Source organism: Solanum tuberosum, unplaced genomic scaffold, assembly GCF_000226075.1.
Source record: "Solanum tuberosum cultivar DM 1-3 516 R44 unplaced genomic scaffold, SolTub_3.0 scf00166, whole genome shotgun sequence".
In the NCBI taxonomy this organism is placed as follows: Eukaryota; Viridiplantae; Streptophyta; class Magnoliopsida; order Solanales; family Solanaceae; genus Solanum; species Solanum tuberosum.
Window position 1 is genome coordinate 749892 of NW_006239094.1, and position 22905 is coordinate 772796.

Genomic DNA, 22905 nt, shown 5'->3' on the forward strand with positions numbered 1-22905 from the left:
GACAGGTTTTACGAAAATGGTCATAACTCCTTCATCCTAACTCGGAAGGAGGTGAAACAAATTGCGTTGGAAAGCTAACTCACAGAGCTTTAATTTTGATAGTTTGAGCTCCTTCCAGTTCCTTGTGTGCTGAGAGATATGCCCCTTTAAAGTTGACCCTCAAAATCGCATTTTTTGCGATTTTCGACTTTTGATACGTTTGTTCTAAAATTCGGGTTAGACCCATTTCCCACTCAATTTGACCCCCTAAATAAGAATATAAAGTCGAATTTCCGAAATGATGCACGGATTTTGAGATATATGGAAATTACAATTATAGGTGTTTCCGAAGCACATTTTCGGACATTTTTGGGGTCGTTTCAGTGGGGGAATGATTCAGCCATTTGTTGAAAATGAGTATTCATAGTTTGAGTACCATGACTTATGTGAGGATGTGGACCAGCTCTTACACCCTGATGGTTTCCCACTTCAGAACCACTAATGTGGGGAACATACTGATTCGAGATATGTTCTCCAACCCCTTCCAGTGCATGAGTTGGGAAACAGAGGCACCCGAACCTTCAAGAGTAGCTTCCATAGGTCGGTCAGAAGAAGTGGCCATGACTTAATTCCTTCAAAAGGAAAGATCACATTGCATTAGGGATATGTACTTGATGCATATGCACTCTACATGCGATAAAAAAATATTATAAACCATGTAATTGACCAAATAATACAAATAAAACCTTTTTTGAAAGTGAACAAGTATACAAGTAATTCAAATCAAAATTCCTAGAACCACAAACCTAGGCTCTGATACCAACACTTGAAGCGACCCTTTTTAAAGAGACTTAACTTATACTTGCGATACTCAAAAGTGATTAACGAGGGCATACTGATTTTAATCTAGTAGTGGGATTAGATGCATAATGACCTCGGAAAAGTAATTTAAGAAAATAACCGACGAGCTTTTCATGTATATATAATATCCTCACACTCAAGGATAAAATAATAAGAATATTACAAGCTTTCGAGTACCGTAATCAGCCTGCTCATGCTTCACACAAACATTCGAAAGTAATAGTAAATTTAGAATATTACAAGACTTGGGTTTACACACCCCAAAAAGAACAAAACATATAGAATATGTACAATTCCCAAGGTTTATACCAAATATAGATGCTTATATGCAAATGTGATCTTCCTTAAGGCTCTCAAAATATCCATCTCCAATGGCCAGCTTCAAGCATCATCTCGAACAGCCCCTACGATAGAAACAACTATCGCTAAGCATATAGCTTAGTTGTGTAAGAACTATAAGTTTGGAGCCCTCAAATTCAGCAAGTTATCATTCTCAAGTCAAGGGCAGCATGATTGAACATAATAAATAAATCAAGTAAACAATATATAAAGAGTATCAAGTTTAATATTTAATGATCCAAATGTCAAGAACGCTCATAGCACAGTTTTCCAAGAGATTCAACAACAAGGCTCGCCAAATATATGCACATCATGTCATCACACCAAGCACAAGCAGGTATCAAGAAGGGTCAAAACCCAATAATCAAGAGAACCAAGAACCATATTAAAAATGGCTTTCTAGTTCATAAATCAAATGGACAACTTCCATTCTTAAAACGGACTAAAAATCTAGAGTCAAGATGGTAAATGATCCGAATCAAGAGGAATGCCAAGAGTGACAAAGTCACAGCCACAAGAAGGACAAGGTCCCAAGAAGAGTGCCAAGTGATCAAACAATCCGTACAAGTGGGCGAGTTACATAAGCGTCCTTAATGTATTAAAGAATACCAATACGACAATGCAAAGTGACAAGAGGTAACCAAGGTACGAAAGTAAACTTTCAGATATACCAGCAGGTAAAAGGAGTACAAGTATAAGTTTATACACAAGCCTCATTTCTTTAGCGCAAAAACAGTCCAACACAACTTCACGAGTTCAAATCGTAGACCAACCAGCGTATCAAAGTCTTCAACTCGTACACGAGGATATACAACCTTAAAAAATGAATTCAATAACTTATTTACTTTCTAGTAGCTCAATAATGATGGCGTAACACAGGGTTATCATCACAAGTAAGCCTAGCCTGTACAAATACGACTATACTCCAAAAACAGAAATTCTGCCCAATAAAAGCAGTCCAAGTCGCAACCAACATTTGAAATAGAAAACGACAATAATGGAATTTATATCCTTCATAAAATATGTAGGTACATCTCTTAAGCTTGCAAATAATCAATAATCACCGCAAAATACGATTTGTACAAAAACATATAATCAAAACACTAACAGTTGAACATACATGATTTCAAATTCTAGAATCTGGACAGACATGTCATCTGTTGCGTCCCTTATTTCGTACTCATAAAAGCTAAATTAGAGTTTACCAAAAACAGAAGAGTTGTAGGTATAGGAACCATCTTTCCAAATCATATTTATTCACCGAAAAAGGAGTTATATAGAACAAGAAATTCTAACAGTACTAAACACTACTTAGCTAAGAAAAACAAGTTTTGATTACTCACCAAAAGGTAGGATGTCTCGACCTCCAGCTAGAAGGACCAAGGGTTTCTCTTGTGAGTTTGATGAACAACTGGTTAAAAAATGTTCTTAGGTTCTTGGACTTCAGCTCCAAACAAAAATCACAAGAGGAGGTGTGATAATATAGTCTTAAGAGTGATGCTTAGTCACATATACAACTGTCACTAAAAGGTGCTGCCCCAAATTATTGTGTACTGCCCAAAATGTATACATATACACCTATATGCATATAATTGATACCAACACTTTCAATTCATAAGAAATTTTAATTAGAAAAATTACGTAAATACCCCCATACAAAACCTTAAATTATGAGCACAATTTATTTTAAACAAAGTTGCAAATATCACAAAATTTAAAGTTCCCAAAATAAGAGTAAAACATATTGTAGTAATTAATAAATGATGCATCGACATGCAAGAGTTGTTCTAGTATTTTAGGGGTGTTATAGTTACCTTGGCAGCACTTGTTAAAGTTTTGCAGGCATTAGAGCAAAGGAGATTAATGAGGAAAGAAGGTTCTGTTGAAGGTGCTTTTCAAGCTAATTCACTGAATAGCGAGCCAAACAAAGGAAGGAAACAGAACAAGAAGCAGAGGCCAAGAATTAATTACAAAAATCAGGGAGGAAATCCTCCCTGCCCTCATTGCGAAAAGAAAAATGACTCTCAACAGAAGTGTTGGTGGAGACCAGACGTCAAGTGTAACAAATGTGGTCAATTAGGCCATGTGGGGAGGCCATGCAAGTCACAACTGCAACAAGAAGAAGCTAAGGCTGCAGTAAATCAATATCAAGAAGAGCAATTGTTTGTAGCAACTTGTTTTGCTAGCAAAAGCGCTTCTAAAAGTTGGTTAATTAATGGTGGATGCGCAAATCATATGACCATTGACCAAGAACTCTTTAAAGATCTAGATAGATCTTTTATTTCCAAAGTGAAAATTGGAAATGGAGAATATCTCGATGCGAGAGGCAGAGGAACTGTTGCAATTGAAAGCCTTACAGGTTTGAAACTTATAGTTGAAGTTCTTTTTATTCCTCATCTTGATCCTAACCTCTTAAGTCTTGGACAGCTACTTGAAAATGGTTTCAAAGTGTTGTTTGAAGAAAAAGCATGTGTCATCAAGGATGCTGATAATAAAGATATGTTCAAGGTCAAGATAAGAGGGAAAAGTTTTGCCTTGAACCTATTGGACGAGGAGCAACCATTAGTTATCAAGTTGGAAAATGACTCAGACTATGGCACAAAAGACTCGAACATTTTCATCATGATGCTATACTCTTCATGAAAGAAAATCAACAAGCAAAAGGTCTTCCAAGCCTTGAGAAGAACCTATCTGCTTGTGAAGCTTGTCAGTATGGGAAGCAAACAAGGTTGCCTTTTCAGAATTCATCATGAAGGGCAAAGCAGAAGCTGCAACTTATTCACACGGATGTAGGCGGACCTCAGAAAACACCATATTTAAAGGGTAGTAAGTACTATATTACTTTTATTGATGATTTCACCATATATTATTGGATTTTTATTTTGAATTATAAATCTGAGGTCGCTGTATTATGGAAGTACAAGGCTTTTGTGGAAAATCAGAGTGGTTGCAGAATTCAGGTGATAAGAACTGATAATGGAACCGAGTATACTTCAGAAAAATTGAACAAGTTTTGTAATGAACAGAAAATTGAGCATCAGCTAACAACACCCTATACTCCCCAACAAAATGGAATAGTGGAAAGAAAAAATAGGACGCTAATGGAGATGACAAGGTGTTTGCTCCATGAGAAAGGACTGGCAAAGAAATTTTGGGCTGAATTTGCAAATACAACAGTATTTCTACTAAACAGATTGCAAACTAAGGCCTTGCAAAAGAAGACACCATTTGAGGCTTGGTTTGGTTACAAACCTTTGATAACAAATATGAAAATATTTGGTTGGCTTTGTTTTTCTTATGTACCTCAGGTGAAAAGAGATAAGTTGGATAAGAAGGCTGAACTTGGAATTTTCGTAGGATATAGTAGTCTCTCAAAAGCTTATAGGATCTATCAATCTCAAAATGACAAAATCATTGTTAGCAGGGATGTCAAGTTCGTGGAAAATGACACCTGAAGTTGGCAAGATGATGAAAAGCAAAAAAAGCTAGAATCTCTGGATGAAGATGTTGATGATGTACCTATTAGAGGCACAAGAGCACTTTCTGATATATATATCAAAGGTGTAATGTTGCAATCTTAGAACCAGGAGGATTTATGGAGGCTGCTAAAGATGAAAAATGGAGATATGTAATGCAGGAGGAGCACAAAATGATAGAAAAGAACAACACATGGGAGCTGGTTGACAGACCATCGCACAAGTAGGCTATTGGAGTCAAGTGGGTTTATAGGTCCAAGCTCAATCATGATGGTTCCATAAACAAGTACAAGGCCAGGCTGGTTGCAAAAGGGTACGCACAAATGTTTGGAGTATACTTTTCAGAAACTTTTTCTCGTGTCGCCTTTTTGGATACGATAAGAATGTTGTTAGCTTTAGCAGCTCAACTGGGATGGAAGATACACCAGCTTGATGTGAAATCAGCTTTCCTAAATGGCTACCTGGAAGAACAAATCTTTGTAGAACAACCTGAAGGTTTTTCTATCAAAGGAAAATAAGACAAAGTGTACCTTCTAAAGAAGGAATTGTATGGCTTAAAACAAAGATCCTAGAGATTGGTATAGCAGAATTGATGCTCATCTTCTGAGCTTAGGCTTTACAAAAAGTCTCAACGAGTCTATACTCTATATTAGAAAAGAAGATTCTGATTTAACCATTGTTTCTTTGTATGTAGATGACTTGCTAGTTACAGGTAGCAATTTGAACTTGATTAATTTGTTCAAGACTGAAATGATGGAAGTTTTTGAGATGACAGACCTTGGTGACATGTTCTACTTTCTTGGCATGGAAATTCAGCAAAAAGGACATGTGGTCATTATATGCCAGAAGAAATATGCTAAACAAATTCTCATAAAGTTCAAAATGGAAGAGTGCAAGTCTACAACAACTCATATGAATCAAAAGGAGAGGTTTTGCAAAGATGATGGAGCTGAAAAGGTTGATGAAGGACTTTATATGAGCTTGATAGGTTGCCTAATGTACTTGACTGCAACAAGACCAGATATTCTTTGTGTTGTCAGTTTACATTCAAGATATATGCATTGTGCTAGCGAAATTCATTTCAAGCAGCTAAACATGTGATTAGATATGTTAAAGGTGCTGTGAATTTTTGCATAATGTTTAAAAAAGTATAAGACTTTCAGTTTCTTGGATTTTCTGATAGTGATTGGGATGGTAGCTCAGATGATATGAGAAGCACCTCAGGTTACCATTTAGTTTTGGTTTTGGAATGTTCTGTTGGTGTTCAAAGAAGCAAGATATTGTGACTCAAGCTACAGCTGAAGCAGAGTACATTAAAGCTGCATCAGCTGTGAATCAATCCCTTTGGATTCAGAAGCTACTGACAGATTTGTATATGGAGCAAAAGAAGAGCACTGAAATCTTTGTTGATAATAATGCTGCAATTTCAATTGCAAATAATCCTGTTTCACATGGAAAGACAAAACATTTCAAGATCAAGCTTTATTTCTTGAGGGAGGTGCAAAAAAATGGAGACATAGACTTGGTACACTGCAAATCTGATTTTCAGACTGCTGATATTTTAAATAAGGCCCTACCTAGAGCAAGATTTGAATTTCTCATAAAAAGGCTTGGGATTGCTGCTCTTGAGTCAAGGAGGAGTGTTGAAAGTGGTGCCTCAAAACCCGGAGATTAGTTCCACTTTTTGTTGTATCAATATACAGTTTAAAAGTAGGATTAAGTTCAGATAAATTAGGCAACAGTATTTGGCAGAATCTGATTAGTTAGTTGCTATATTTTAGGCTTTAGTTATTGGAGATAATGTTAGCTTATTTCACTCATTTTCTTTAGCTTTTTAAGTTATGAATTCGTGTATTTATATAGCAGTCATTATTTCAATATACAATGAAACCTAACCTTGTTTCTTCTAATTTATTTTCTTAGTAAACATCTGTTATTCTCCTATTAAAAACCCACACACATTAAACAAATAATATCAAATTGTCCTAAATTGGAATCTTTGAATCTATATGGATTTTGTGGTTTTAATCATTTGCACATGACTTCTCAAAAATGTTAATATTGAGTCAAGACTTTGGAGAAGTCATGTGCAAATGATTAAAACCACAAAATAAATATAGATACAAAGATTCCAATTGAGGACAATTTGACATTTTTTGTTTAATGTGTTCATCCTGGATAAACAAACTTTTCAGCGTAAAACTCTTTAGAGATGTCCAATTTAGTACACAATCTTCTAATATTATGCAATTATTGTAGTTGAATTTTATAATCGATGAACTACTACAGAGAACTTCTGGAAAGCTATAGGGTAAGTTATGCCCAGTCGGATAAACAGTTCTATAACGTATATTCAAGCGTAAAACCTCCTTTTTCTTATTCAAAGCAAATTCAAGTCACTTGTCAAGTACGGGAAAATAAGACACACCATCATCATATTTGAACACAAAGTTTAGACTGAACTTTTTGATGGTAGAGCAGCTAAGGAGAGGTAGTACATTATCCATTAAGGAAATGAATTTGTGCACTGTTAAGATATCTGAACGACCATACTCCTCATTGTCATAAACAACGTTGTCGGTAGAAGGCCAAAAGTACTGTAATTCTTTAGAGAGAATAGTTGTGTTGAACGAGTCTGTTACCACACATCCGTTTAAGGCATTCCATCTCATTGGGACCAACAAAGAATGTGATGCCGTTGAAGGTACTGCTTCTCCCTTAGCAAGAAGTTTATGGTTCAAGCTCTACGTATAGAAAAATCTTTGGTAGGAGTGTTACCCCCAAATGGTTCCTAATGGAGGCAAAGAATTATTTAGGCTCCAATACGGATAACAATGTCATGACTCGAGCCTACACTCTCGACGTGGCCGGCACTCGAGAAATATTGCTGGTCCCAAAGCAAACCCTCATCCTGGCTGACTACAAGCGGAAGACTAACTCAAGCATACACAACTTAAAAATTGAATAAAATTCATTGAAAACTTAAATATAAAGCTTTAACTCAAAAGAAAATTCTGAATAATATAATATATTCCACTCGCCATAAAATAGGCAACTTAAGTATTTAAAATATTTAATAAAATAAATAAATAGACTTCTGAAACTCTATTGTCTATCTATGAATCCTCTAAATGACAAATATGGAAGTCAGAACAAGACCCACAACCTCCTGACAAAACTGAAAGTGAATGGAACCCTTCGGAAGCAATGAGGCTCACCACATCTAACTAGATCTCCATGTGGTATCAACGAACCTCTAGTTGATGACCCTGAATACCTGTATCTATATCATGAAAAGATGATGGTCATATGGCTCAGTAGGTGGAATGTACGAGAATGTAAGGGGATTTCTAAAGGATAACATAAGCTTGAAGTTGATAAAAAGGAAACATACTTACCTCTTTTCAAACATACTCAACTCAAGGAATACTCAAGGATACTAAAAACTACTCAAACTTAATCAACTCAGAAGTACTCAAGGATAACATACTTAACTCAAGTAATAAGGTTCTCAACTCAGTGAAACTCAACAATAAGGTACTCCACAGAATGAAGCACAAATCAACTCCAAATACCCAACTCGAAGGTACTCAACTAAAGATACTCACTCGAAACACTCAACTCATGATACTCAAGGATAAAGCAATAGTAAAAGATGCAATATCTATGAAAAACTGTAAAACTGTAGATAGCAACTCAATGTATTAAAAAATACAATAATACTTAGTGTGTATAAAAAAATAACAATATAACTCTTTGGGAGTTTCTCTAACCGACAACCAACACTATGATCCTAAGTGATGATACAATGTCTTGCCCACACTGCCAGAACTATCCTATACTTTGCCATCATATATAATGCCTTAGATAAGTGGATCCACTAGTCTATGATAAAAAAGCACTAAGGAGTCATCTAAATAGTATGATCATTTCTACCCATGATGGCTACATGCTTTATCAAGACGTGAGTTATTATGAACTTGCGTCCCCATATCGGTGCTCAATACTACTCGCAAAATACACTCAGCTTATATGTTTTGAAAACAAAACTCTTTATGTTATTTGAGATAACTACTCAAAAACTAGCTCAAAGACTCTGTTGGAAATCGAAGTTTCCTTTATTGTTCAAATGTGAAAACACTTTAACTCTTGGGAATATTTAGTTCCAGTATAATCTTTGAAGAAATAAACTTTACTCTTACTCTTTACTCAACTCAAAGTGTAAGTCTTAAAACAAAGTTAAAATGTTTGTAAAAGACTTCTTAAAATATGGTTCATGCCGAATTATGGACGTGAACGACTCAATGCAAGGTTTTCAATAACCATATATAAAAATCAATACTTGGAACGCAAGAACTTAAATGATACTACTCATTTCAAGAATGCTCAACTCAGAGGGTTCATGCGGAATTATGAGCATGAACTACTCAAATCAAGGACTCAAAGATACATCTCATCTCAAGAGTGTTCGACTTGTAGGGTTCATGCAAAATTATGGGCATGAACAATTCAACTCAAGGACTTCATGGGTAACATGTAATAGTCCCATAATTAGAAATATAATATCAAAGGGGATTAGGAACTCAATACTCAAGACTTAAAACTTGAAGATACTACTCCTATCAAAGGTACTCAATTGATGGAGTTTATGCGTAAGTTATGGGCAACGCAAGAGTCAAATTATCAATAGGGAACTTATGCATATGACTCTTTCCATTCTCATACTTACTTACTCAAAACTTAACTCAAATCAATGGTGGATCTCAAAGGATTCACAATTGAACTCAAAGGCTTTCTTGAACTCTACTCTTAACTCTCTCTTGAATGTGAATTATGAATTCAAGAGTAATGGTTCATTTTATTACAAATATCATGACTTACTCAACTTAGAAGTACTCAAGGATAATATACTCAACTCAGTAATAAGGTTCTCAACTCAATGAAACTCAACAATAAGGTACTCAACCTAATGAAGCATAGATCTACTCCAGATACTCAACTCGAAGGTACTCAACTCAAGATACTCAACTCATGACACTCAAGGATAAAGCAATAGTAAAAGATGCAATATATATGAAAATCTGTAAACCTGTAAATAGCAACTCAATGTATTGAAAGATACAATAATACTTAGTGTGTGTATAAAAATACAATATAAGTCAGTGGGAGTTTCTCTAATCGATAACCACTACTATGAGCCTAAGTGATGATACAACGTCTTGCCCATGCTTCCAGAACTGTCATATAGTTTGTCGTCATATAGAATGCCTTAACTAAGTGGATCCACTAGTCTATGCTAAAAAGCACCAAGGAGTCATCTAAAAAGTATAATCCTTTCTACTCATGATGGATACATGATTTATGGAGACTTGAGTTATTATGAACTCGTGTCCCCATATCGGTGCTCAATACTATTCCCAAAATCCACTCAGCTCATATGTTTTAAAAAAAAACTATTTTTGTGATTTGAGATAACTACTCAAAAACTAGCTCAAAGGCTCTTTTGGAAATCGATGTTTCCTTTCTTGTTCAAATGTGAAAACATTTTAACTCTAGGGAATACTTAGTTCCAGTATAATCTTTGAAGAAATGAACTTTAGTCTTACTCTTTAATCAACTCAAAGTTTAAGTTTTTTTAAAAATAAAACGTTTGTAAAAGACTTCTTAAAATATGGTTCTTGCCGAATTATGGATGTGAACGAATCAATGCAAGGTTTTCAATAACCATAGATAGAACTCAAGAACTTCAATGATACTACTCATTTCAAGAATACTCAACTCAGAGGGTTCATGCGGAATTATGAGCATGAACTACTCAAATCAAGGACACAAAGATATATCTCATCTCAAGACTGTTCGACTTGTAGGGTTCATGCGAAATTATGGGCATGAACAATTCAACTCAAGGACTTCATGGGTAACATATAATAGTCACATGATTAGAAATGTAATCTCAAAGGAGATTAGGAACTCAATACTCAAGACTTAGAACTTGAAGATACTACTCCTCTCAAAGGTACTCAACTAATGGAGTTCATGCGGAAGTTATTGACAACGCAATAGTCAAAATATCAATAAGGAACTTATGTATACGAATCTTCCCATTCTCAGACTTACTTACTCAAAACTTAACTCAAATTGATGGTGGATCTCAAAGGATTCACAATTGAACTCAAAGGCTTCCTTGAACTCTACTCTTAACTCTCTCATGAATGTGAATTATGAATTCAAGAGTTATGGTTCATTATATGAAAATTCTCATGATGACAAAGTAGAATCATGAATACATTTTCCTCATCCTCATACTCACTAGGCTCAAGTCTTGAAAAATTTACTAGAAGTTGTAGAAGACTCCACAAACGGACTCGAAGGGACTTTCTTGGAATGTTCAAAAGAATTCTCAAAAACTTAACTCTTAACTATACCTTGAATTTGATTTATGAATCCAACGTTGTGATTTGTGATAGGAAATATCTCGGGATGTTTAGGAGTGTTTTTAGATAGTTAAACATTAGAAACGATCAAGAAATCACTGTCTGGAAGCATGTCCGCGACGCGGACCGGGACAACAGTTCTGCTCGACTTTTTCCTTCTTCGATTTCTCACCCCAATTTGCCTAAACTCAGTTCTTTTTCTCAATTCATCTTCAGATTCAGTTACCCAACACGTGTACACAAGATTTTAACACAAAACAACTCTAACAATCGACTTTAAACTCTCAAGTACTCCTCAATCTCAGCCTAATTCAAGAACAAAAGCAATTCAAGAATACAACTCAAGAACATCAAAGTCTCAATCTTTTAGGACGAAAATCATACTAAAATGAACATGTTTTTCATGTGGGTAAATGAACCCAATGATATGGAAGCTTTCATACCACTTAGGGATCAAACCCATGGCGAAAATCTGCAAGAATCTCGATGAACGCTAGCTGTCCTCCTCTTATCTCTTCTTCTCTCTTCTTTTTTCTTCTTGAACCCTCAACTAGAACCCTAAGCAGGACTAGGATTATAAAACTGAACATTATAGGAATAGACCCTTAAAAACTTCCTAAAAATGGATTAAATCTTATTGGGTAAGGAAAAGACCAAAATACCCCTTACTATTTTCGGGTAGCTTTCCTTAACTGGACAACATAACTTCAAAAGGGTATATCACATAGAAAACTTGGTGGAGTTGGAAATATAATTCAACGACCTTTCAATTAATATCTTGTAGCCCACCTAACTCATTCTGTACTAAGATTTATGGTCGTTTGAAGTTGACCCAAAACTCAAAACTTGCAAAATTTCAGATTTTGCTATTTTCAATTTAGTTCTTTTTGGAACTCAAGGTGCTACATCTAGTGATCTAACCTTTATACTTAAGAAATTTTAAATTCCTTGGAAAAACTTACTCACTACGAAGGATGGCTCAAGTATTAGCTCAAAAAAAAATTTGGGGTGTTACAGTATCTCCCCGTTGAGAACATTCGTCCTCGAATGACGACTAAACTGGGTATGGAATGGGGTTACTCTTACTAAAGTCTGAGTCTAATGGTATGCTCTTACTATATTCAAGCTTAACCCAAATCCTTAGATTCGGGTTCTACGCCTCTCTATAGGGAATCTCATCCCAAAACTATTACTCTTTACCACCACATTGGGCTCATATCAAGAATCACCTAATGTTTAACAACACCACGCTCAAGCTTAATACTCTAACAACTCCATGGGATCCTAGTAACCATCACCTTAAGAAATTCTCAATACTTGATTTGATTTCTCATCTTATCATTTCCCACCTTATGTCTTAAGCTAGCACTTGAAAGCTATGGACCTATTCCATATTGACAACTCAATTATGCTATCTAGTCTAACATGGAAAATTATAACTTAATTGGAACCTCATCTGGTAACGTACCGTCTTGACACACTAATTAATGCTCTTGTAACCTTTGTGACTTAGCCACACTTCACTGCTCTTAGCTAAATGTTAAGGTCTCTCATCTGTACCACTCATATTTATTGCACCTAATCACGTCAATTCCTCTATCTCAAGTCTTCTGGATCAAATCTCAAGACTAACATCATCACCCTCATGTTGTCATTCTTTCGATCATGACACTCATCTCAAATTCAAGCTTAATGTTTATTACCAAACTCGAATATCAACATGATTGCTCCCCTACTACACCAATTCAGAACTACTATGCATAATTGTAGAAACACTCGTCCAATAGGACCTTATGACAAATAGTCAATCCTCACCTCATAGGCTGCATATTTACAATTTACTATCACATTTCCATTCACAACTTGAGTACTATTCACTCATTCACTCTACATCAATACCCAATTAGTTCTATAACACTTTGAATATTATAGGCTCTCCCACAAAATCATAAGCCTAGCTTAGATCTACCACCTCATGAATACTCCTGCTCTTTTATTAAACACTTACACTTGGTCATTTCCTACACAACGACACTCCATTACAAACTCCTTTCTAGATACAACACACTCTGCTTCCTATGATGGAATCTTCACAACTTATCACTTCTTAGTCTACCCATAAGGGAAAACTCCTCATTACTAAGTACTAGGTGCATGACTATAGTAATATAGCTCTTCAAAATGCTATCTCCCTTTCTAGGATTACTAAACCTATGTATACTTTCCTCTAACTCTGGGCTATTTCACTACTACTTCTCATTATCTCGTAACTCATGCTACCTTTTTGGGTGGAAACATTACCCAAGCTCTAAACATACCTCCTCACAAAGATCTCAGCTGAAACAAGGCTTAAGGAAAAGAGTACAACTCACTTTTGCTCAAATGCACGATTCATATAATTATGGGAGAATTCCTCTGAAACTGAACAGTTAACTTACTCTTTGTCTTTTCTCAATCCCCTTTGGAGTCTCATGGCTTTCTCAAGACTCTGGCTAAGAACAACTCATCCATAAATGACTGACTTTTCTATTCAACCACCTCTAGTATAAGGGGTAGTCGACTGATTCTGAGAAACGCATGAGAATGAATAAATCTGTAGGACATAGCTCTATTGCACGATTAAAAGTATGAAAGAAGGGAAACTTTCCTTAAAAGTATCTAGTCCCTCATTTAAAGAAGTGGGGCCTTCACAATCATAAACAAAATCCTACTTGACACTGCTTCATAGACACCCTAGGATACTTGAACTCTGTGCTCTGATACCGAGTTTGTCACAACATGAGCCTACACCCTAGACGTGGCCGAAACTCAAGAACCATTGTTGGTCCCCAAGCAAACCCTCATCCTGGCTGACTACAAGCAGAAGACTAACTCAAGCATACAAAGCTTAAAACCTGAATAAAATTCATTGAAAACTTAAATATAAAGCTTTAACTCAAAATGAACAGAATTCTGAAACTCTACTATCTATCTATACAACATCTAAATGACAAAGATGGAAGTCAAGACAAGACCCACGACCTCCTGACAATACTGAAAGTAAATGGAATCCTCTGAAAGCAAGGAGGCTTACCATATCTAACTCGAACTCCATGTGGTATCAACGAAGCTCCTGTTGATGACCCTGAATACCTGTATCTGCATCACGAAAAGATGCAGGCCATATGGCTCAGTAGGTGGAATGTACGAGCATGTAAGGGGAATTCTAAAGCATAACATAATCTTGAACTTGATATAAAGGAAACATACTTACCTCTTTTCAAACTTACTCAATTCAAGGAATACTCAAGGATACTCAAAACTACTTAATCTTACTCAACTCAGAAGTACTCAAGGATAATATACTCAACTCAACAATAAGGTACTTGAGACAATGCAACACAGATCAACTCATGATACTCAACTCAATAATACTCAACTGCTGTAAAACTGTAAAATAGCAACTCAATGTATTGAAAAATACAATAATACTTAGTGTATGTATAAAAATACAATATAACTCAGTGGGAGTTTCTCTACCCGATAACCACCACTATGAGCCTAAGTCATGATACAACGTCTTACCCATGCTGCCAGAACTGTCATATACTTTGTCGTCATATAGAATGCCTTAACTAAATGGATCCACTAGTCTATGCGAAAAAGCACCAAGGAGTCATCTAAAAAGTATGATCCTTTCTACCGATGATGGATACATGGTTTATGGAGACTTGAGTTATTATGAACTCACGTCCCCATATCGGTGCTCAATACTATTCCCAAAATACACTCAGCTCATATCTTTTAAAAATAAAACTATTTCTGTGATTTGAGATAAATACTCAAAAACTAGCTCAAAGGCTCTTTTGGAAATCGATGTTTCTTTTCTTGTTCAAATGTGAAACTATTTTAACTCCTGGGAATACTTAGTGCCCGTAAAATCTTTGAAGAAATGAACTTTAGTCCTACACTTTAATCAACTCAAAGTTTAAGTCTTAAAAAAAACAAAACGTTTATAAAAGAAATATGGTTCATGCCGAATTATGGACGTGAACGACTCAATGCAAGGTTTTCAATAACCATAGATAGAACTCAAAAACTTCAATGATACTACTCATTTCAAGAATGCTCAACTCAGAGAGTTCATGCGGAATTATGAGTATGAACTACTCAACTCAACAACTCAAAGATACATCTCATCTCAAGACTGTTCGACTTATAGGGTTCATGCGGAATTATGGGCATGAACAATTCAACTCAAGGACTTCATGGGTTACATGTAATCGTTCCATGATTAGAAATACAATCTTAAAGGGGATTAGGAACTCAATACTCAAGACTTAGAACTTGAAGAAACTACTCCTCTCAAAGGTACTCAACTGATGGAGTTCATGCGGAAGTTGTGGGCATGAATGACCCGACTCAAGAGTCAAAATATCAATAAGGAACTTATGAATACGACTCTTCTCATTCTCATACTTACTTACTCAAAAGGTAACTCAAATCGATGGTGGATCTCAACGGACTCACAATAGAACTCAAAGGCTTCCTTTAACTCTACTCTTAAATCTCTCTTAAATGTGAATTATGAATTCAAGAGTTATGATTCATGATATGAAAAATCTGATGATGACAAAGTAGACTCATGAATACATTCTCCTCATCCTCATACTCACTTGCTCGAGTCTTGAAACAAGTTACTAGAAGTTGTAGAACGCTCCACAAACTGACTCAAGGGACTTTCTTAGAATGTCCGAAAGAATTCTCAAAAACTTAACCCTTAACTCTACCTTGAATTTGACTTATGAATTCAAGGTTTTGATTTGTGATAGGAAAGATCTCGGGATGTTTAGAAGTGTTTTTAGATAGTTAAACATGAGAAACGATCAAGAAATCACTGTGTGGAAGCAATTCCGCGACGCAGAGATGCATTTAAATATTTGGTCGCGAAATAAATTTTGAGGCAGAACGGTCCATGACCGCTCCGCGATGCGGGGAAGGATTTCGGGAAAAGGTGGGGCAGGTCCGCGACACGAACTAGGACATCAGTTCTACCCGACTTTTTCCTTCTTCAATTTCACACCCCAATTCGCCTAAACTCTGTTCTTTTTCCCAATTCCTCTATAGATTCAGATACCCAGAACATGTACACAATATTCTAACTCAAAACAACTCTAACAATAAACCTTAAACTCTCAAGAACTCCTCAATCTCAGCCCAATTCAAGAATGGAAGCAATTCAAGAATACAACTCAAGAACATCAAAGTCTCAAACTTTTTGGATGAAAATCATACTGAAATAAACATGTTTGGCATGTGGGTGAACGAATACAATTCTATGGAATCTTACATACCTCTAAGGGATCAAACCCATGGCGAAAATCCGCAAGAATCTCTATGAACGCTTGCTCCTCTCTTCTTTTCTCTTCTTCTCTCTTCTTTTTCCTTCTTGAACCCTCAACTAGAACCCTAAGCATAGATTAGGATTATAAAACTGAACCTAATAGTAATAGACCCTTAAAACCTTTCATAAAACGGATTAAATCTGATTGGATAAGGAAAAGACCAAAATACCCCTTACTATTTTCGGGTAACTTTCCTTAACTAGACAACGTAACTTCAAAAGGGCATATCTCAATCATACGAACTAGAAACTTAGAAAACTCGGTGGCGTTGGAAAGATAATTCAACGAACTTTTATTTAATACCTTGTAGCACACCTAACACATTATGTACTAAGAGTGATGGTCATTTGAACTTGACCAAAACTCATAACTTGCAAAATTTCAGATTTTGCTATTTCCAAGTTAGTTCTTTTTGGAACTCAAGGTGCTACATCTAGTGACCTGACCTTAATACTTAAGAAATTTTAAATTCTTTGGAAAAACTTACTCACTACGAAGGATGGTTCAAGTCTTTGCTCAAAAAAAATAATCCGGGGTGTTACAATCAAACACCCTAAACAATAATAAAATAAAACGTGAAAGCTATTTTTAACGATATTTAGCTAACTTTTATAATATAATATGCATAGATATAATACGTAAATTATGGTGAAATTTCCAATTACATAATTAAATAATGTGGGGTCCAATTACCGCTTTCTTCATATTATTTACCTATTATTTTTTTACTAATTATCTAGTTATAAAACAAGTTAAAAGTGTAAAATAAATACTTGATAAATATTATTAATATTGATAAACTTTAAGCGATATTGATTAAACGATTTAAATTTTTTAGTCGAAAATAAATTATGCTATCCTTTTTTTTTTTTTTTGCTCAAATCTATTGTGAAGAGGTCCATAGTTAAAGTATTTGTCATCATCAATCATTGAACTTTTTACTCAAAGTAGTTACAAAATATACACAAATATTATGGACATTCAAAATAATAAAGCTAGAACTAAAGAATATGAACTTAAAACTAAATGTCACGGCTAAAATGAATCCCATCATTTCAAAAAAAAATTGTACGGTAATTAAATTAAAGTAGAACAAAAAACATTTGAAAATGTCCTTACTATTGTCAATCTTTAACTTCAGACTCTCTCTTATATAATACTAACTCCGTCCACCTTTAATTTTCATAGTTTTTTTTTTATAGTCAAACAATAATAACTTTGACAAATATTTTACGATGCATTTTTTCATCATATTGATATGCGAAAAATTCGATATTGTAGTACTTTTCGTATAGTTTTTAAATATCTAAAACTTTTTATTCAAAATATCGAATTAATGAAATATAATCCAACCTTTAAAATTAGTCAAATTGACTTTTGAAAAGTGCAACATGACAATTAAAAGTGGATAGAGGGAGTATTAGAAAGAAAGAGAATGCCCTATTCTCATGTAGCATAAAGACACGTGATTGTCGCTCTTATTTTTTTTAAGGTTCTCTTTTTATGATGATGAATTCTTAAAAATAATATTATTAGATGATATTACTTTTTTAAGCTCAACTATTTTTTTCCATCCATTAGTGTGTAGATGATATTATTTCTAATAAAATCATAAATCTAAGATTCTATTCTAATGAAGTGGTTAACAACATAAATATGCAGTTTGTATAAATTAATTTTAATAAATATTTCTTTGAAAGATGATTAAATAAATATAAGAAAAGTTTCTAAAGTTATGTGATGGACAACAAAAGAAATTGTTTTGGATCATGCTTAGAAGTTTTATGTTTTCGTCCCGTGTGATTTTCTTGAATACAAATATACAATGGCTGATGTCTTAATATTTTTATGTGATAAAAATTCATCAGTGTTATAAAATATAAGAAATATACTACAAATAATATAGACAAAAGATATGTGGAGTAGAGTGTAGAGATCATCTTATTCAAATGTATTCATGTCTTTCACGTGTGTGTCTTTGCAATGGTGAAAGAATAACCCTATCTATAGGTTGATAAATAACTCCAAAAGTCACCATAATAAGTGTCATAATAAATAGATACATTTTTATCCAAAAAGGTTCATAGAACCTAGGGCATATGGATAAGTAGTTCATGTACTAACTCAATGGACAATCCACTCATTGAATAAATTAATAACACTCCCCCTTGGATGTCCATAGATAATGTGCCTCGTTACAACCTTCCGAGGAAAAACCCAGTGGAAAAAAGGCTAGTGAAGGAAAAAGAGTACGCACATCTCATAATACGCCTTGAATGTTGCCTCATTACAAACCTACCAGGTGTCACGACCCAGAACATCGTGATTGGCACCCACACTAACCCTCCCATGGGAGAACCATTACTACAACCCAACTATCCAAATTAACGAAAATTAAGATATTTAAAGATACGGAAGTAGGTTTAAATGTCTAAGAAAAATAGGGAGTTCCCATTAACACCGAAAGTCTAATAAACAATTGCGGAAAACAACACATAGAACCTGAAAGTCAATTTACCAAAACTCTACTAACGACAAGTACAACTCCAAAACTAGACAATCTAATATCTAAAGTACTAGTCTAAGTCCGAAGAAAATGGACTAAACAGAATGAGAACTCATGGCAGCCTGGAAGAACTGGCTCACCCTTGAATTCGGTTTCGATCACTGATCACCTAACCGAGTCTATATGTAGCCTCCTGAAGAATGCATGTACTCAACAAAAAACGAGGAAGTGCAGTATCAGTACACAACCACCGTGTACTGGTAGGATCACGCAACTATTCCAGTAAGCAAAACATATACCAACAATCACAACACAATAAACACATACAAATACAGAGCATATATATAAACCAATGATCATTTTAGGAGCAATGTACAATTCCACATTCTCAATAACATTTAGATACAACAGCATAATGGTCCTCTCAGGGAACCCACACCCAAACAGTTAGTGTATCGAAACGTGACACCCGATCTAATTAGTGTGTCCAAACATGACACCCGATCCAATGTATGTGTTAGAACATGACACCCGATCCAATGTATGTGTTAGAACGTGACACCCGATCCAATGTATGTGTCGAAACGTGACACACGATCTAATGTATGTGTCGAATGTGACATCCGGCCAAATCAACAAAACCACAATAACATTCACACTCAGAATGTATATACTAATAATCATACAATCAAGTGTTGATTCATGGTATACAATTGTTCATTCATACTCATTTTATTAGGTTTGATCAACAGTGCCTCATTCACATACATGCATGCATTACAATGAAGCAATTACAAACATATATTACACGAACATGAAATCAAACCATCACCTATCTCTAAATCAAGCTTGAATCCTCTTAAAACAATAATCCTTCCCTTTACGGATTATTTCCACTTGTTCTAGGTCTATAAACAATTAATATAGCACAGAGATCAATAAATTAAGGTCTAATTATCCGGATTATATAAAACCCAATAACCCAAGACCAAACCCATGATCCTAAGGTACAACTAAGGCTTTGTAGAAGGTCATGATGATTAGACCAATCTCCACATTGTCCCTAAGAAAGTTTTGATGTACATCAATGTGCTTTATTATTTTAAGCTCAACTGGATTTTTGTCCATATTAATTGAGTTGGTGTTATCACATGGATAGGTATGCAACCTACAATGATGCCAAATCTTGAACTTGTTTCTTGATTAAGAGAAGTTGAGCATAACACGAGGCAACAACAATGTATTCTGCTTCAGCCGCAGAAAAGGTGATTGAGTTATGCTTCCTAGTTGCTCATGATACTAAGCATGGACCTAAAAAGTTAGCCATTTTATATGTGCTTTTTCTATCTACCAAGTTGATGATGTAGTCTGCATCTGCAAATCCAACCGAACCAGATCAAATGAATCATCTGTAGGATACTAGAGAACCAGGTTCAGTGTTCCTTTGAGATATCGCAAAATGTTTTTGATATACTTCAAATGAAATTTATTTGGCACATAGTCTAACTCTAAATACAATGTTAGGTTTCCTAGACATTGGGTACAATAGAGATCCGATCATTCCTCTACACTTTATGTTATGTACTGGGAACCAAATTCGTTTTTATAAAGCTTCATTGTTGTTGCAATCGGAGTGTCATTCCTCTTTGTTTCATTCATGTTGAACTTCTTTAGCAACTTCTTAATGTTCTTCTACTCATGAATTGAAGTGCCAGATGAGGATTATTTGATTTGAAGCCCCAAGAAGAAGTTGAGCTCTCCCATCATGCTTATTTCAAATTCGTTGCTCATCAGTTGTTCAAAGTCAACCCAAAGTTTTGCATATGTCCCTCCAAAGATAATGTCATCTACATATACCTGAACTATGAGCATATTGGAGCCCTGATTTCGAAGAAACAATGTATTGTCAATCTTGTCTCTTGAATACCTGTGTGCGAGAAAGAAGCTTTGTAGGTGATTGTACCATGCTTTTGGGATTGTTTAATCAATACAAGGCTTGTTCTATTTGTACACGTAGTCAGGATGGTCAGAACTTTCAAATCCGGAGGGTTGTTTGACAAATTAAGAAACTTTAACCAACTAAAAAGGAACTAGGTTCTTGTTGAATTTTCAGAGACAAAAATGCAATAAAATAATATAGAGATTTCTCACCAAACTTTCTTAACTTCAAAAGTAACTTTAGAATATAACTCTTTAATCAAAGGGACTAACTCTAGTACATCACCTCAATAGCTCACTCTAACTCTTCAAAACTATAGTTGTATACTCTGCTCTCCAAGAAGCCAAACTCACTTCTTCTTACAAAACCTCACAAACTCTCTTTCACTCTTAGTAAAATTATCTCTAAACAATAATTCTAAGATGAACCAATCAAAACTAAGCCTATAGAAAGAAAAACCTAACTCTAGTTCTTTTTTCTTCGAATGTATGTTCTTTAGCGCCACACTGCTCTCCCTACAAAATTCTCTTGATTTATGAATTGCAAAAGCTGTTTTTTTTATTTGTCAATGATCCTTATAAAAGGGTGGATTAAACCCTAATTGAATCCTACAAGGAAAGTAATTATTTTCCTGAAACTTTTTTTCCTTTCGTTATGCGGAGTCCTCTTCACTATTTTGCCTAATTAGGAGTGTTTGTCTTTGATGCGTTATTTATTCTTTCCCACTCTTTTATCTTTAGTTCCGGTACAAGCTTGTGAACCTAGTTCACTTTGTCATTATTAAAACATTACTCGGAATATTGTAATGTCATCATTAATTTATTTCTCCTCCAAGGACTCAATTTCTCGAGTATTGATGAGTCCACAAATTTGACTCATTTAGGGATATGTTTTAATAGAAATTGTGTCCTCAAATGCTGATTATATCTCAATATCTGATGAAAACACTTAAGTTTCAGGTATTTGAAGTTTCAAGGAAAGCATGGACACTACGTCGCAAAAAGGAATGAAAGGGCTGAAAAGAACGTAGAAATGAAGGCCTGAGGATCACCAAGTCCACTTGGCGAGTCGCCGAAGGGTCTTACTTTTCCTTTTGTTCTAGTGTGTTGAGCCATGAAGGAAAGGATCAAGTCGGCAGAAAAAGGGAGCAGTCGGCGCATCACCGAGAAGTTTCGCGAAGCAGTACTATCCCCCCCCCAATAACCCAGAGCACGACGATGCTAAAGGCTGGTGTAAGACGGCGGTGAAGTACACCAAAAGGCGAATCCCCGAGTTGATCGGTGATTCTGACAAATGACGCTGAATTATCCGCTGCAACACAAATCTGTGAAAACTATAAATACTAGTTAGAGTTGTAGTTTTAAGAGTCAAAACAATTATTATAATTGTCATATAGAATAGTACTTTTTGATATTGTTTCTCTAAGCTTGAGAGGGTTTTGAAGACTTGAAGATCCAAAGGGTTTCATCTTCAAGATTTGGGTTTGAGTCTCTTGGATTCTTCACTTTTGGCCGGTATCAAGACTTAAATCTTCATACCCAGTTGAATGCAAGCTCAATTTGGTATAAATTTCTATCGCTTATACATGTGTGGCTAAATCTCCCAATTCTTGGGGTGTGATTTAGCGAATATGGGTTAAGATAATTGTTGGGTATTGCTTGCTGATATTTTAATAATAGTTTAATTATGATTTCATTTAGTAGTTGTGGATGAAATTAATGAATCTGTAGTTGCAAATACAAGTTTATTTATGTGTTTTCGGCTTGCTCGAGAGAGAGGTCCTAAAACTAAGACTACTAAATTGATGGCCAGTGCGAGTGGGTCGATATGAGGTTCAGCTCGAGAGAGTGAGCCCTAGTCCCATGTCCACACACTATGCTCGAGAGAGTAAGTGGGTTAAGGCGTAGGCTGGTCTTCATGCGGCAAGTGGGTGTCCGAGAGGAACACAGTTGAAACGGGGTAAGTTGCCCGAGAGGGAACTAATTTC